The following is a 16,987-nucleotide window of genomic DNA, read 5'->3' as shown; positions in this document are numbered from 1 at the left end:
GGTGGCCAGCACCACGCCCGGCCGCCTTTGTCTCCATAACAAAACAGCAAGACGCATTTCCCCCACAGGAGTGGGAGAAATGCCTGGGACCACTCCTACTCCACAAAAACTCCACGTGAGGTCCCCCACCCACAAACCTTGCCTTGAAGATGCAAATGACTTGCTGGCTTTTTTTTCCTCTCAAAATATTTGTGGTCGCCCACGTGAGCACGTGGACTTTGCCCGCGTCGGAAATCCTGCCGAGTGAGTCTCTGTCATTCTCCCTCACCCCCCTCCACCCCCGTTACCACCTCGGCTGCGCGGAGGCAGTTCGGACGCCTTTGTCTCTCTCGATGTTTACACACCGCACCTCGCACGGACGCGCTATCTACAGACGAGGCTTCCTCGGGCACTGCAGGCAAAACTTAAAAACTTTTATTTTATTTTACTAGGTAAGGGGCCGTCCATAAATGACGTCACGCACCTAGGGGGGTGGGGGGGGGTTGAACCCACGACCTCCTGTATACCAGGCGAGGTAGTTAACATCTCCTAGCCACGCACACCATTTCGTTTTTCCTTTCCCGTCTCCGAGACATCCCGATGGAATAGTAACATCCGACTTCGCGACAGATGCGTGCCCTGCACATCGCGGCTGTTATTGTTATGATGCGTGTCAGATCGTGAGTGCTATCGGAGCGCGTGCGCCCAGTCTATTGAAGGCAAAGCAGACGTGGCATACTCTTAGGTTTTTTTCGGTAAAGTCACGTAGAATTTCGATTTAAAGCTTTCGTGACTGCAGGGATTAATCTTCTTGGTTCTTTCGGTAAAGTCACGTAGAAGGGAAATAATAAAATAATACAAATAAAACATTATAAAATAATTCTCACGACGTTTCGGCCACAACGCAAGCAGCCGTCCTCAGGTGAAGAACAGGTCTGTCGGAAAGACTGTCTTTCTGAGGACGGCTGCTTGCGGTTGTGGCCGAAACGTCGTGAGAAATATTTTATTATTTTTATTTGTATTATCTTATTATTTCCCTTCTACGTGACTTTACCGAAAGGACCAAGAAGATGAAAAGTCACGTAGGTAAAAAAATAATAATAAAAATAGAGATAATAATAGAAATAAAATAATAAATCACGACGTTTCGGAGGCAACACAAGTCTCCGTCATTAGGTGGGACCGTCACAGCCAGATTTACCGTATCAAGTGAGGATTTAGCTGTGACGGTCACACCTGATGACGACTTGTGTTGCCTCCGAAACGTCGTGATTTATTATTTTATTTCAATTATTATTTATATTATTTTTATTATTTATTTTTTACCTAACGTGACTTTACCGAAACAACCTAAGAGGATGAATCCTTGCAGTCACGAAAGCTTCAAATCTAGAATCAGACGTGGCATCTTTGTCTCAGGAGTGGTGAGCTCACGACCGACATCCGTGGCCGATATCTGAACCGGTTGCGTGCGCTCCCAAGCTCAAGAACCTTGCCTGGTTCGCGATGTCGCTCGCAAGGTGTCGCTCCGCGTCACGACAACGTGGCAGCCACCAAATATGTCTTCAGAACGATGGTCACAAGCTGCGGGAGGACACTTGAGATGACGAGCAGGTGCTAGGTGCCGAGCTGCACGTTATTCGAACTAAATATCTATCACGGCAGCTGAGGATCACGGTTCCAAAGGCCCAAAACATGAAGCCGTGAACACACATCGACCCGCGTTCCATTCAGGGCCACGCACGCCCTTGCCAAATAAGAGTTTTGAAAGGGGGAGATATAACATACGGAATGTTTAGTAAGGCGCGTGGTGTTCCATGTTGTTGTCCTGTGTTTGTAAGGTGCGTGGTGTTCCATGTTGTGCGCCATGTGTGTTTCGTCGTTCCCCGTGCACAATAAAAAAGTTACCGCTGCGCGGTTTCCACGCCGCAAGCCTGCGCCGCCTGAAAGATCCCACTCGTGAGGGTGGAGGGGGGGAGGAGGGGGGCGGGGGTTGAAACCCGCTGTGCTTCAACCACTCCCGCCCTCGGCCGGCCCTCACTGAAGGCCAAAGCGATGAAGTACTGTCAAGCGACTGCCAAGAGCCGCACGGCGCGTGGAGCGGCCACCCATCCAGCAGCCGATCGGACGAACGGGATGGCCGCGCGTGTACGCGGGCGCCGGCTAACCGGCGGAGGAGGAGGAGGAGGTGGACCACGTTCCGGTGTCGGTTCGTGGCGAGCGAGCGAGCGAGCGAGCTCTCACCTGCTGCTGGCCCGAGAGGGCGCCCCACGTGGCCATGGCCGATGACCTCCTGACCCCGGCAGACGGCGCGAGAGGACAGGGTCCTCTCCTCTTCTTCTTCTTCTCTTCCTCCTCCTCCTGCTGCTGCTGCTGCTGCTGCTGCACCACTGAACGAGACACAAATCAGGATTATTGGCATCGGCATCGGCAGGGCTCCACTGGATGCGGTGTGCTCCGTGCTCAAATATTTTCCGGGTTGCTGACCCAGACGCGACTGGAACTACGCCACTTTCTTCTTTCTTTCGTACGGCTGCCGCTGCTGCTGCTGCTGCTGCTGCCGCCGCTGCTGCTGCTGTTGTAGGTGCCGAGCAACAGCTACAATGTCACATCCAGGTGGCCATGGCAGGCGACAACCTGCCACTCGATGATATTTAATCTTAACCTCATGACGGGCACCAACTCGGGCTGTTACGACCCCACGGTTTATTCCCCCCGATTTGGATACGTACGTTGCAGCGGGCTCATTTGAATTCCCGCAGAAACGAGAGGCCACTGCGCCAAATATTAAAAAATAAATATTTTTAAAATTATTAATTATTGTGTTGATCCTGTATTGTGCCGAATTGATGTACTCACGCATTTTGAACTCATATTTTGTGATTTACTTTCCTATCGTGTTTTTGTACTGTTTGTTCGATGTAACTTTCTGACCCGCCCCTACTGGACATCTGTGGAAAAGAGCTTCATAGCTCATCGGATTTCCACAGGATAAATAAAGATTCTGATTCTGTTTTGGGGGAGGGGAGGGGTGAGGTGAAGTGGGTGGCTGGAATTTCCAGCTAACCCTTTATTCACTATATGCAAATAAACTGCAAACACGTGTATATCGCAATACAAATAATATTCGAACAATAACATTACGTTAATCTGTGAAACACACAAACAGGTGTGCAAGCGAGCACGAAAAGAAAACACACAGAGTTAAAAAACAAACCTGATAATGCGAACAAGATGGGCGGAAATAAACTCCCGTCTGAAACCGAAACCATCCCGAGATGGGAAGGGGGTGCGCGGTGGGATTCGGGAAGTCATCCGGACCCTGATCAAGGACCTCTCGGCCCGAGTTAAAGGATCTCTCAGTTCAAGGGATCTCTCAGCGAGCTGCCCAGGCACATTCGTCTTCATCACGGAGGCGGGCAACGAGAGAGAGAGAGCGTGATGCCAGCGAGCGAGTGAATGAGCGAGGAGCGAGCAGTCGAGCAGGCGATCTCCAATTCACCCCGACAGATCTGAAGATAGCTGCCGAGAAGTAAAATACTCGGTTGCAGTGGCGTAGCTGCATTAGCCAGGCTGCTACGTTTATAACCCGGTTGCCAGGCTTTATTTAACCAGGTAAGGCCCAGTAAGCTATGTAGTTATTTTTTTTATAAGCGACCTGGCTATCACAAATGATAGCTCAACGAAATGACTCGTCACGTGGAAACGTCAAGTGTCAGCCAAATTCTCTCAAGGCGTGATTGTTGATTGTAAATGTGGAGCGAAAAACAGGAGGACCCGGAGAAAAAGAATTAATCCACGTGTCTACTGGGAGAGAGAGAGACACGCGGACTCCGAATATACAGCAGGCGTCAGGGTCGGGATGGAACCCACGTCCTCCTGTAAATCAGACTAGAGGGAGATAACATCTCACCACCACGGCGCCCCAAGGAACATTCACCCAAGTCTCTCTTTTCAAGAGGCTCCTGCCAAGTGATTTTTTGGTGTCAGTAAGGGGCAATGTTGCTGCCTTTGTGTAAACCCAATTGAGATCATGCTTGCAGGCAATTTTTTTTTAGCATTGAGATGATCACGGCCAATGCCAGTTAACATTTGTTTTAGCCGCTGTGGTTGTGGGTGGCACGGGGGGGGGGTGAACAGGAGGTCATCCATGCAGACCAGGGGGGAGAACAAACACACTCCACACAGGGCACCTCAAACAGGAGTCGAACCCAGGTCCTTTCTTGCTGCGAGGCACGTGTCACCACTGCGCCGCCGTGCTCACCCCATACGTATTTATCGTATCATAAATTACCGTTTTACAATGAATCGACCCATTAATGCCAGACGTTTCGTTTGGCACCCCGCTCCGACCAATTACTCCGTGTGAATTGTCCCTTCGTTGAATCGGCGGCTTCTTTCTTTCTTTCTTTCCGTCGCGAAAACTGTTTCGTCTGCTCGATGAAACATCGATGGCACGTGCAGGCTTGGGGGTGGGGGTGCGGGGGTTGTGGAGGGAGGAAATACTGTCGTGACCTAGGATGACACGTGGGGGACCCACCACAGGGAGCCGCGCCGAGCTCCTCCTTCCAGACGGAGAGGTGAGTTGCGCATCTCGTTATTAATGCCCTAAGCCTTGGCGCTACGGCACCACCATTTGTCAGGATATTTATCAGTAACCCAAAGGCGGCTGTTTAATGTTATTGCTCGCTTTAAGGACCGGTCATAGATCTACCAACCTCCACCGCCCCACCAATCATCACGGCGACCTACTGTGTAATAAACCACAATAAACATTGCGCAGAGCCCGGCAGCTCACTGAACAGCGGCTGCGTGCGTGCGTGCAAGCCCGAGGTTCGACTGCAGTGCGTTGGATCTCTTTCGCACCGTAACACGTAGACAAAACCGTGCTCATCCGAGGTGCGTGGCGAAGTCAACGCCACAACCTCGTTCGAGAAGTGCGCGATTACACGACGTGATATTAAGTGGCCGTACACGTGAGGTTGTTAAAACCATTCTCTATCCACTGCTGGACAACCCATTTTTTTGCCCAAAATACGACGCCCCCCCCCCCCCCTGTTCCCGACGTCGCTATATTGCCAGCACTCATTACAACCACCTCCAACCTACTGGCACTGACCGGCGCGGTGAAGTATGGTCAATGTGACGACCACCCTCCCACCATCAGGCAACCGCACGCCGTGGGTCAGGTCCTCATTTGTGGGTCAGGCCCTCATCCCACAGTGGACTGTTGACGCAAGGGATGTATAAAGTATACGAGTTACTTGTAAGTAAACGCACTTACTTATACTGCAATTACACAACTTCTGTAACGCAGTTACTTATAAGTACTGCACACACACACACAGTTCCTGAGACTGTCAATGCCCATTAGCGGTGGCAGCCAAAGACGGCTCGATAAGATCGACGTGAAGAGTGTGAAACGTTGCCCACACACTGTTGTATTAAAATACAGCGGGGTGCGTCGAGAATACGGCAGAAGCCAACGTTGTTCGGAACATTTGGCTCCGAATGAGATCCATTCGGTAGCTCAGAGCTACGGCAAACTGGGCACACAAACGCAATAACAATACATCAGTGGAATACAACTCTCGCGGGAATGGAATGGTGGTGAGATGGATGTTCAAGGGATACACAGATCCCCCGTGTAGCCTCCAACAGACTGTCGGGGCAAGTGCTGTTAGCGAGTAGCAGCTCCCTATGAAGGCCGGCACAGCACACGAGGGGGCGGGTGGCCAGCACCACGCCCGGCCGCCTTTGTCTCCCTCGTGGCGATGTTTAGCTTACACACCGCAACCAGGTACTCATTTGAGGCCGAGTCGATCTAGAGGGACAGCTCCATGTGTACATCCCGTTTGTCAATCACACTGTTGGATGATGAGAGGGCCTCAATCATGCCGCGTGGGTTCGCGGGGGGTGGGAGGCGAGGGGGGGTGGGAGGCGAGGGGGGATCGGGGTAGTAGGTAGGGGGGGCGGGAGGCGGGGCGTGGCGTGGCGGGGGGTGGGAGGTGGTGGGGGGCTGCGGGGGCGGGGGTTGGGGGGGGCGTGGGGGGGTCATTCGACCGCACTCAGCCATATATTGGGGAGTGGCGACACGTTCCTACGGCGCATCCGTCTTCCGACCGCTCAAAGCCGTCAGCCGCTTGAAAAAAAAAACCCCGAATTCTTATTTGGGCCCCGTTTCGGATGCGGTGACGAGCAGCCGACAAAACAGCTGTGCCGGATGGATTATCGCTAAACGAAGCTCTCCCGCGCCCCTGGGAATGTGGGAATGAACGACGTGTCGAGACGGACGTCGAGCTCGCCGCAGACAAACGGTGGCCACCGCTTCTCGTTTCTAAGAACGGGCGAACTCAAAGGCCAAGGGGAGAGGGAACACGCGTGCCTCAGTCGCGGGAGAAGGGGTGACCACGTGTTCCATTCACCACAGCTCGTGCCAAGCGTGCAGCGACATCGAGCCGCAGAGCCGAGCGGCGTCTTGCCGTCGTGAGACGCTGGCATTGTGGCGGTCTTGCGAACAGTCGGCATCGCCACCGCACTTACAACACAGGCGGTGGCCGCTTCGATTCCATCTCCCCTCCCCCCGTCACTGTGTTAATTTGGGTGCCAGACGGTGAGTCGATAGGCAGGCTGGGTCACACGTGTGGGTCCTCCCACCTCTTCCAATACGTCTCGTGCCAGCAGTTGCAGGGCTGCACCTTCACCTTTCTGCCACGCTGACCGTCCTGGTGACCAAGCAGGATCGACTCGCTACTGTGGTGAACCCAATTGCAAAAGTGGGGGGAGGTGATTTAATACACTTTGGTTCTTTCGGTAAAGTCACGGAGGTGAAAATAAAATAAAAATAACTAAATTAAATAACGACGTTTCGGGCGCAACACAAGCGTCCGTCATCAGGTGGGGACAACCACAGCGAGAAACAGTTGATGAAGTATGTCAAATAGATGGCTTTGATTTAAGCAAATTGCACCATTGTCTCAACTTCCACGACGGGAGATAAATCCAGATTTGCGACCTCTGGATTGCAAATCCAGTGTGCTCACAATTACACCACTGCAGCGTCCTTGGTCAACGAAAAAATCATTTTTTTCTGGCCTGGACTTTTGCAGCTGTTCTAGACTAATTTCAGGGTGCTGATTCCAAATCTGATCTTAGATTTGCTCTATCACATCTCATGTTTATGCTATCGGCATACCCCATTTGCATTGATTTTACCCGAAATTAACTCTGTCACTTATGATTGCAAGTTGTTGCGAGTCAGTGACTGCTTTAGTGTTAAAATATGGTGCTGTATTTTTAGGATAGTGTGTTTATAATATAATTTTATGTAGATATTCACATTTATTTAATATTTTTCTTCTGCAGTTTTTATTGAAAATGCAATATTTGATATCTCAAAAACCTGATGTGATAGACAAAAACTGATGCCAGATTTGGAATCAGCACCCCAAAATTACCTTAAAACAGTTGGAATACCTTATGCCAAAAAAGTGTGTTGACCAGTGTTATCAGAACCCGTCCTAGGACTCCCCTAGGTCGACTCAGCCTCAAATGACTATCTGGTATAAACATCGCCACTGGGGAGACAAAGGCGGCCGGGCGTGGTGTTGGCCACCCACCCCCTCGGTTGCCATGCCGGCCTTCATAGGTGCTAATCGCGAACAGCACTTTCCCCAACATTCTGGACAGGCTATACGGGGGATCTTTGTCTTTGTTTCATGCGTGTATATACACACACACAAGACACGATTTTCATTCAGAATATTCAATTTCCCCGTGCCCGTGCCGTTTCCATCTCTGCTGCACAGATAGCCCAGGGGGTGCTCCGTGCACAAATGCAACGCCAGCTGATGTCAGACTGGATTTCATCCAAGAGTGCGACACGGAGGGGGGTAGGGGGTGGGGAGATAGGGGGCTTGATGGAGGGGGGGGGTTCTCAAGACTCCTTGCTGTACACACACACTGCAGACGCTGTACACATAATACAGACAAAAATATCCCCCCGTGTAGCCTTAACAGACTGTAGAGGCAAGTGCTGTCAGCGAGCACCTATGAAGGCCGGCACGGCACACAAGGTGGGGTTGACCAGCACCACACCCTGCCGCCTTTGTCTCCCCAGTGGCGATGTTTACACACCGCACCAGCTACTAAACTGAGACCCAGTCTATGCACACACACACGCGCACACACTCGCAATGGACAATGCCTTGATTTCGAGTCCGCGTGCTTCCGTGACCATGACTCAGCCACTCCTGCAAAGACGCGCCCTGAGACATTATGTTGAAGCCGGTTCATATCTGTTTGATTTGAACCAACACTGATGACACGATGCACTCCCGCGAAGGCCGTGGCGGCTGATGGGACGTGTAAATAAGTATGTGTATGTCAAATGTGAAGCTAAAGCAAACCTGACTCTGCTTATGAGCCAAGAGTTGTGCTCGCATTGAATCGATGCTGCTGATGAGATGCGCTCCCAGTAGAAGCGCCGTGCGACTGATAGGATGTGTCGTAACAGATATGCCGAGGAGGAGGAGGCTAATTGTCTGGGGAGATGGGGGGGGCAGCATCAATGTGAGTCTGTAGGTCTCTGTGTGCGTGTGGGTCTCTGTGTGATGAGTTTGTAGGTCTCTGTGCGAGTCTGTGGGTCTCTGTGCGAGTGTGTGGGTCTCTGTGCGAGTGTGTGGGTCTCTGTGCGAGTATCTGGGTCGTTGTGTGAGTCTGTGGGTGTCTGTGTGGGTTTGTAGGTTTCTGTGTGAGTGTGTGGGTCTGAGTGAGTTTATGGGTCTCTGCGTGAGTCTGTTGATCTCAGTGCGAGTCTGTGGGTCTCTGTGGGTCTCTGTGTGAATCTAGCAGCATCAGAATAGGATGGACTTGCCACGGAACGGAGGTTGTGATCGGAAGGACGTTTTGTTTGGCACCGAAACCTTTTTTTCCACTGCACAACCGAGCCGTGCCAGGGGGCCAGCGCTGGCTCGGGAGGTGCCAGGTTGTTCCCCGCCCCCCCACCACGTAACCCGAGCCGTGCCCGTGCCGTCACCACAAATGACACTGGTCTACACATTTCTTAGACGTCTGCTTCAGAGATGGAATGTGCCGTTCATTATGGATTTTCACGTGCCGAATTCAAATACGACAATTAAAACAACCGTTTGGCTACTCTTCCCAAGATATTAAAAAAAACATGTTTACATCATTAACCCAGCCACCCCCCCCAACCCGAGCCAGATTCAGAGATTAACGGTTCGATTCAGGCTTGGCTCGTCTCGGCAAGTATCCCGGTGTGTGTGTGTGTGTGGGGGGAACAACAATAAAACACCCAACGCACTTTAGCGAGGTTCCTTGCGGCTGAACGCTCAGCTCCGAAGGTTTGCCGGTGGCATCGCGGCTAATCGGTCCCGCACTGCCTCATTACGCACCGCAAGTCGTCTCGACGCAGCGCGGTGGCCAATTGCTCAGCCTCGCCCGGCTGTCGTCTCTGCCACTGAAGCGGATTTTCATCGCCGAAGCCACCCAGCCGCAACGAGATTGCCTCGACGGAGAGAGGCTTGCCGCACGGCGCTCCATCATGTTGCACGCGGCACTGCAACACTTGCGATTTCGCGATCGCGTCATTAACTTGGGATACCCATTATAACATTATTATTAAGACACGTAAGTGTGTGTGTGTGTAGGTTGCGGGGAGCGGTGGTGTAGCGATTGGCGCGCTGCGCTACGAACCCGGCGATCCGAGTTCGATTCCCGCTCACGGCAAACACCAGCGACGATTATCAGAACCGGTCCTGGGTGTGCCCTAGGTCGACTCGGCCTCAAATGAGTATCTGGAGCGATGTCTAAACATCGCCACTGGAGAGACAAAGACGGCCGGGCGTGGTGCTGGCCACCCACCCCCTCGTGTGCCGTGTCGGCCTTCATAGGTGCTCGCTAACAGCACTTGCCCCAACAGTTTGTTAAGGCGACACGGGGATCTATCTTTTTGGTGGGGATTTGATGTCGGCGAGGGGGGAGGGGAGAGGGGGGAGGGGAGAGGGGGGAGGGGAGAGGGGGGAGGGGAGAGGGGGGAGGTGGAGGGGGGCTCTGTCCGCTTTCTTTCGGCTTTGGTGTCACACTCCACCGAAGGCAATGCACTTGGTGCAATGATGAATGATGAGCAGGAGAGGACCGATTGCCGGGATGGGGGTTGTGGGGTCGTCCCCACGGGTCGGGCCAGGTGCTGGGATACTGGTAGAGCAGGTCTATGGGTCTCTGTGCGAGTCTATGGGTCTCTGTGCGAGTCTATGGGTCTCTGTGTGAGTCTATGGGTCTCTGTGTGTCTCTGTGTGAGTCTATGGGTCTCTGTGCGAGTCTATGGGTCTCTGTTGCGAGTCTATGGATCTCTGTGCGATTCTATGGGTCTCTGTGTGTCTCTGTGTGAGTCTATGGGTCTCTGTGCGAGTCTATGGGTCTCTGTGCGAGTCTATGGGTCTATGTGCGAATCTATGGGTCTTTGTGTGAGTCTATGGGTCTCTGTGCGAATCTGTGCGAATCTGTGATAATCTACGGGTCTGTGTCAGTCTGTTGGTCTCCGTGCGAGTCATGGCTCTCTATGTTAGACTATGTGTTTCTGTGTGAGTCTGTGGGTCTCTGTGTGAGTCTATGGGTCTCTGTGTGAGTCTATGGGTCTCTGTGTGAGTCTATGGGTCTCTGTGTGAGTCTATGGGTCTATGTTAGTCTATGGGTCTGTGTCAGTCTTTTGGTCTCCGTGTGTGTCTATGGGTCTCTGTGTAAGTCTGTCTATGTGCCTGGGAGTGTATACGTCTCTCCAAGTATCTGGGTTCATGATGTTTGGGTCAGAAGCACGTTGTTGTTTGAGAGGACGGCCGCGCGTAATTCAAATTGGGGATAATCCAACAGCATCGATTTTCGGCAGATCTCTAAGCCAAAAACTAACGATCGATGCACGCGTGATCAAATTTTCCTGCGCCCGTGCAGAAGACTCGGCCCACTAAGTGGATGATAGCAGAGCCACGCCAATCAACATCAATCAAGCTCCTCCCACTGTTGTAAAGATATGGCAACTACTGTACTGTAGAGGTGCTCACGTGGATTTCGGATCAAATTTTCCTGCGCCCGTACAGAAGACTCGGCCCACTAAGTGGATGATAGCAGAGCCACGCCAATCAACATCAATCAAGCTCCTCCCACTGTTGTAAAGATATGGCAACTACTGTACTGTAGAGGTGCTCACGTGGATTTCGGATTAAACCCTTAGCAGCATAATTGTTCGGTTCAAGCACGTGACTTCTAATAAACATTTCCAAGAATTACGATGTATAACTGTTTTATAGATGATTAATTTGGGCTTAAGGGAAAATCCACGAGTTATTAATTTCCGTCACATTTATGAGGTGCGCGGTTAATCCGCAAATCGTCAAACCACACGCGGATAATCGAGAGTTTACTGTGTCGTTAAGCGTGTGTGGCCCACTCTCCAACACGCCGGTCTGGCACGTTTGTTTGACAAGGCCAACTTTGTGTCCATCGGTTTGTGTCGGGTGGCGGGAGGCGGACGACACAACATGTCAACGATTGCGCTATTACCGACACCACATACGAAGCCCTCATACGTCGCTCAAACGAAAGAGAAGACATCGCCCTCGGGAACGGCATCCCCGTATACAGTGCCGGATTAATCTAGTGCGGAGCCCGTAGCATATGTTAGAAAGGGGCCCTAAATAAATCAATAAAACACTAAATATTAAAACACAAATGTTTATCTCGCATAGTAAAGTAATTGTATTTTTTCATTTGCTATACAGCCAGATAATACGACAAATCGCTAACCTTAAACACCGGGTCGTTCATAAAAGTTTAAGGCGGTATAGTACTATAGTAGTAGAGCAAGTGCAGAATCACTGAACCGGAATTGATAGCTTGACAGCATTTAGCGCGGGGCCCTTGAAAGTGTGGGGCCAGTAGCATATGTAGCTACTTTTGCTCCTAGGATGATTCGGCACTGCCCGTATACACAATGGCACAACGAATCCCCATTTTTAAATCCTTTATATTAAGTTCACTTGCTTGCTTGCTTGCGCGCTTACGACCGTGCAAATCTTTCGGTCGTTTTTTAACCCACTTCCCGCGATCCAATTGAGCTGACATTTTGCACACAGACTCGTTGTGCGTGACAATTTCTTTTCTTTTTTTTCAAAATTTTACACTTTTTAGGTATTTTTTTTAAATATTGAATTACCAATTGCTTAATGGTGGCAGGCAATCATCTGACCCATAGGTGGCAGCCATCTCAAGCCAGAGGACGAGAGGACTCTAGCCGCCCGTTTCAAAGACCAATGTGGGCTGGATTGTGGCCCATTGAACACGCATATAAAGGATTTATAGTGAAAACTTTGTTTTTACGGGTTAATTTTTTATTTTGCCAACGGTCTGATGAGCGCTCGCTTCTCTGGGAACGCATCGCGAGGGCGCTTGGGCCAGGTCCGAGTGAGGTTCTCTCATCCTCTGCTATTATTTACCAGAAGCAAAAAAAAAACTGTTGCTCAATTGACTTCACGCGAAGCAACATTGCCCCCCTACCGTGAAATCACTGCAAGATGGTCCGTGGAAACAGAAAGCAACGCCTTCTTTTGCGACGTAAGGAACGCCAGGTGCCAGTATAAAATGTATTAAATCATCATTATTTTGAATGTCATTGTGAGATATTATTCATTTGTTCCGGCGATATGTTTACGGTTTAGAATCAGAATATTGATTTTATACTGGAGGAATCCGATGAGCTATTAAACTCTTTTTCATAGATGTCCAGTAGTTTTTTGAGTTTCATTTATGAGGTATAACCCTGTGAGTCATGCGGCTCTAGAGGCATGGGGTAAGCGCATCACAACAAACAATACAAAAACATGATAGTAGATAGTAGTGCAAAGTAAAATAAAGGTGAACAAATCATCATAACACACACAAATTAAACTAAACCATCCCCATCCAACCAGGCAAAGCCCACTGAGTTACTAACTTATTTTTCAGAAGCGACCTGGCCACTAATGATAGCCCAACAAAGTGGCCCCATCATTTGGACATTTATAGCAGCAAAAGAATCTAAATAATCTCAATGTCCAGTAAGGGGGGGGGGGGGGGGGGTCAAAAAGTTGCAACAAACAATATATATATAAAAAAGACCCGAAAGGAGTGCACAGTCTAAGAAAGGTACGCAAATCACTAAAAACAAATAAAACTAAACTATCTTCTTGGTTCTTTCGGTAAAGTCACGTAGAAGGGAAGTAATAAAAGAATAAAAATATATTTTATTATTTATTATGTTTATTAATTTATTACTTCCCTTCTACGTGACTTTACCGAAAGAACCAAGAAGATGAATCCCTGCAGTCACGAAAGCTTTATATCGAAAATAAAAAAAAACTAAACTATCTTTTATTTCAACAGGTAAGGCCCACTGAGCGATGTGGCTCTTTGTCAGAAGCAACCTGGCTGTCACAACCAATAGGGCCACTTTGTTTGGACATTTATAGCAACGAAAAATTAATCCGTAAAAACAAAGTTTTTCACTATAAATCCTTTATATGCGTGGCGGCTAGAGTCTTCTCGTCCTCTGGCTTGAGATGGCTGCCACCTATGGGTCAGATGATTGCATTGCACCATTAAGCAATTGGTAATTAAATATAATATTTTCGTCCTAAAAAGTGTAACATTTTGTAAAAAAAATGTTCACGAACATTAATTGTCACGCATAACGAGTCTGTGTGAAAAATGTCAGCTCGATTGGATCACGGGAAGTGGGTTAAAAACGACCGAAAGATTTGCACGGTCGTAAGCAAGCAAGCAAGCACGCAAGCACGCAAGCAAGCAAGCAAGCGAACTTAATATAAAGGATTAAAAATACTCTCAATGCACGTACCACAGAGTTTGCCAAACCTCACCACGAAGCGCCGATAAAGAAAGATTTCGAAATACATCTTGAATCACGCCCCACCCCCACCACTCTTCAGAGAGAGAGCGAGCGAGCGAGCGTGACAGGGAAACGATTCACGTGCAGAATGAAAACGGGGGAGGCGGTGGAGCATTTGCAATGTCACTTTGCCTGGAGGCGCGCAGTCAAGAACCCAAAAAAAAAATCTTGGGGACCCTGTAGTGACATCAGCCCCAGCAGCAGTCAGAGAAACTGGACGAGCAAGCTTCTTGCTGCCCCTGCTGCTGCTGTATGTGCCAGCCATCGTAATGACATTTACAACAAGAAAGTGGGGGGTGGAAAACCTAATACGCAAACTGTAACTCTCACTCCCCCGGGGGGGGGGAGGGCTGCTGCGATGCAAATACAAAAAAAACCGCCATTATTTTTTACAATTATTTTGTAGCAAGAAAATTGTCTAAAAAAAGATGAAGAAAACCCCGCGATAGTGTTACAATATGTCCGCAATGTGTTCAGCTTGTTGTTGTTGTTGTTGAGCAATTGTCCGACGTTTCGCTTCACGTGCTGGGAGCCTTACGTTCCCGACAAACACACCACAGAGCGAGATGCACGGTTCAAACGACAGCAATCAGGCGAGGTCGTTAAGATCTCCTAGCCACCGTGATGATGATTAGAGAGAGAGAGACGCAAACTCTAAATATACAGCAGCAGGCATCAGGGTCGGGATCGAACCCACGACCTCCTGTATACCAGTTGAGGTAGTTAACATCTCCTAGCCACCGTGATGATGAGAGAGAGAGAGAGACACTCAAACTCCAAATATACAGCAGCAGGCGTCAGGGTCGGGATCGAACCCACGACCTCCTGCATACCAGGCGAGGTAGTTAACATCTCCTAGCCACCGTGGCGCCGAAACCTTCAACTAACTGCACGCCAAGAAAAAATTGCATCCTTTTATAAGTGATTGTTACGAACGGGGAATATTAAACAACAACAACAACAATAAGACAGGGCAGGGCAGGTGCGGCAGGTGCTGACCACGTGCCCCTTACTGGACACCTGTGGAAAGAGCTTCATAGCTCATCGGGTTCCTCCAGGGCGAATAAAGATTCTTAATTCCGATCTCGTTGCAACACGTGGAGGAGGGAGAGAAGCAGTCACCTCCTCCTCCTCCTGCTGCTTGGCATTCTCGTTGGGAAACGTCTGGAAGCGAGCCACAGTTGGCAGGGTATGGGGCTTGGGATTGTGGAGATTTATATAATAGAGGACGCCACTGGCGTTATGCCACTTTAAAATCGAAAACTCATTTCTTTAGAACTGAGTTGTGTGTGTGTGTGTTTCGTTTGTTCTCCTTACGGCCGCATCTCTGATTAGCATGGTTTGACTACATTCGGTGCCAAATAAGCAGTGGCGGCTCCTGCAAAATCTCTCAGGGGGGGCAAATGTCTGGATGATTGATAAGGATAAGGTCCACCCATGCAATGGATAAATTAACAGCTTAAGCATGTAAAGGCAACTTCACTTCTTTAATATTAATGAAAAATAAAGTGACTCTTACAATACATCTTGTTTGTTTCTATCTCACTATTATTACAATCCACTTAGTTTATTTTATTAAAGATTCCACTAGGTGGCGACAAATAACATTGTTGACTGAAACGTGCTTACGTATGATGACGTAAGCACGTAGTGCGAGCCCTCCCGGAAGCCATAGAGAATGCATTGCAGCGCCCGCCTTTCGAAAAAAAACATCTTTGAATGTAAGTCTATGGGACCACTCGGGGCGATTCTCAGCCGGAGTGAAATCGCCCAAAAACAGGCGGTACTCCGCAGAACGTGACATGACGCTGATTGGACTATATCCAGAGGCACAGTGACGGCTGAGATTGGTGGTGCGTCGCCCAATCGCCCTAATGAAGAAACCGCCCCTGCAAATAAGTAAAACATACACTACACTATACACTACTGTACACTACACTATACACTATACGACAATACAGTACACTATACACTACACTACTATACACTACACTATACACGACTGTACACTACACTATACACTACACTATACACTACACTATACACTACACACTACACGATGCCCCTATGATTAGCACGATTGGCTACGTGCGGCGCGAATGAAGTTCAACATACACACATATGTCAGCAGACACAAGATACGTAGATATGTGTATTCGACACTCACACGCGGGATGTACTCAACTCCATGTAACACGAAACGCCGATGCAATGGTCAGACTAGCAAGTAGCCATCCTCCTTGTAGAGTATTATTATTTTCTTGACGACTGTTCACCAAGGAAACCCAAGACTCTTTCTCGGCAGAGTCCTGTCTTGCGTTATCCCAGCCGAGTGATGTGGGGCGTGGTTGCTGTTAAGGCTACACGGGGGATCTTTGTCTTTGGCGTGGGAGTGGTGCTAGCCACTCACCCACCCACCCCTGCTCTCGTGCGCCGTGCCGGCCTTCATAGGTGCTGATCTCTGACAGCACTTGCCCCAGCAGTCTGTTAAGGCTACACGGGGGATCTTTGTCTGTGCTCTGCTATTCAGGTCATTGTCCAGCATTGAGATGTTTGGCCGATTAATCGACGACTAACTAATTGTGTGTAACTGGTCGAGTAAACTTTCGAATGCGCATGTTCAGCCAGGCATTTGCAGATGGAAATTAAAATAGCATAAAAATATATAGTTATGATGTTAATCGCATGGTTGTAACGTTTTATTGGAGAATACTACTGTAATTGATGTACAGGGTGCTTGGTTTAAGAGAGGCACCTTTAAAATAAAGTATACGTACTGGTATTGATTCGTTGAAACTGGAGCTCCCGGAAGAAAGGGATACAGAACACGCGGAGACCACACAAACTCCACACACTCACACACTACAGAACACACAAACTCCACACACACACACTCACTACAGAACACACAAACTCCACACACACTCCACACACACACTCACTACAGAACACACAAACTCCACACAAACTCCACACACTCACTCACTACAGAACACGTGGAGAGCACACAAACTCCGCACACTTACTCACTACAGAACACGTAAACTCCAC

The 16,987-nt window shown here is 49.4% G+C and overlaps 1 protein-coding gene across 1 annotated transcript in view; it reads right to left on the bottom strand.

The window, feature by feature from the left end:
- The window catches only part of LOC144948912 (phospholipase D1-like), a 114,458-nt gene that overhangs the window by 62,551 nt on the left and 34,920 nt on the right, over positions 1-16,987 (bottom strand). Inside the window, exon 2 of the mRNA XM_078878628.1 lies at positions 2,224-2,355. The gene's annotated coding sequence lies outside the window, so the exon portion shown is untranslated. The remainder of the gene's footprint in view (positions 1-2,223; positions 2,356-16,987) is intronic.

This window comes from Lampetra fluviatilis, chromosome 51 (genome assembly GCF_964198595.1).
Source record: "Lampetra fluviatilis chromosome 51, kcLamFluv1.1, whole genome shotgun sequence".
Lineage (NCBI taxonomy): Eukaryota > Metazoa > Chordata > Hyperoartia > Petromyzontiformes > Petromyzontidae > Lampetra > Lampetra fluviatilis.
This window is presented reverse-complemented; position numbering and strand designations above follow the sequence as displayed.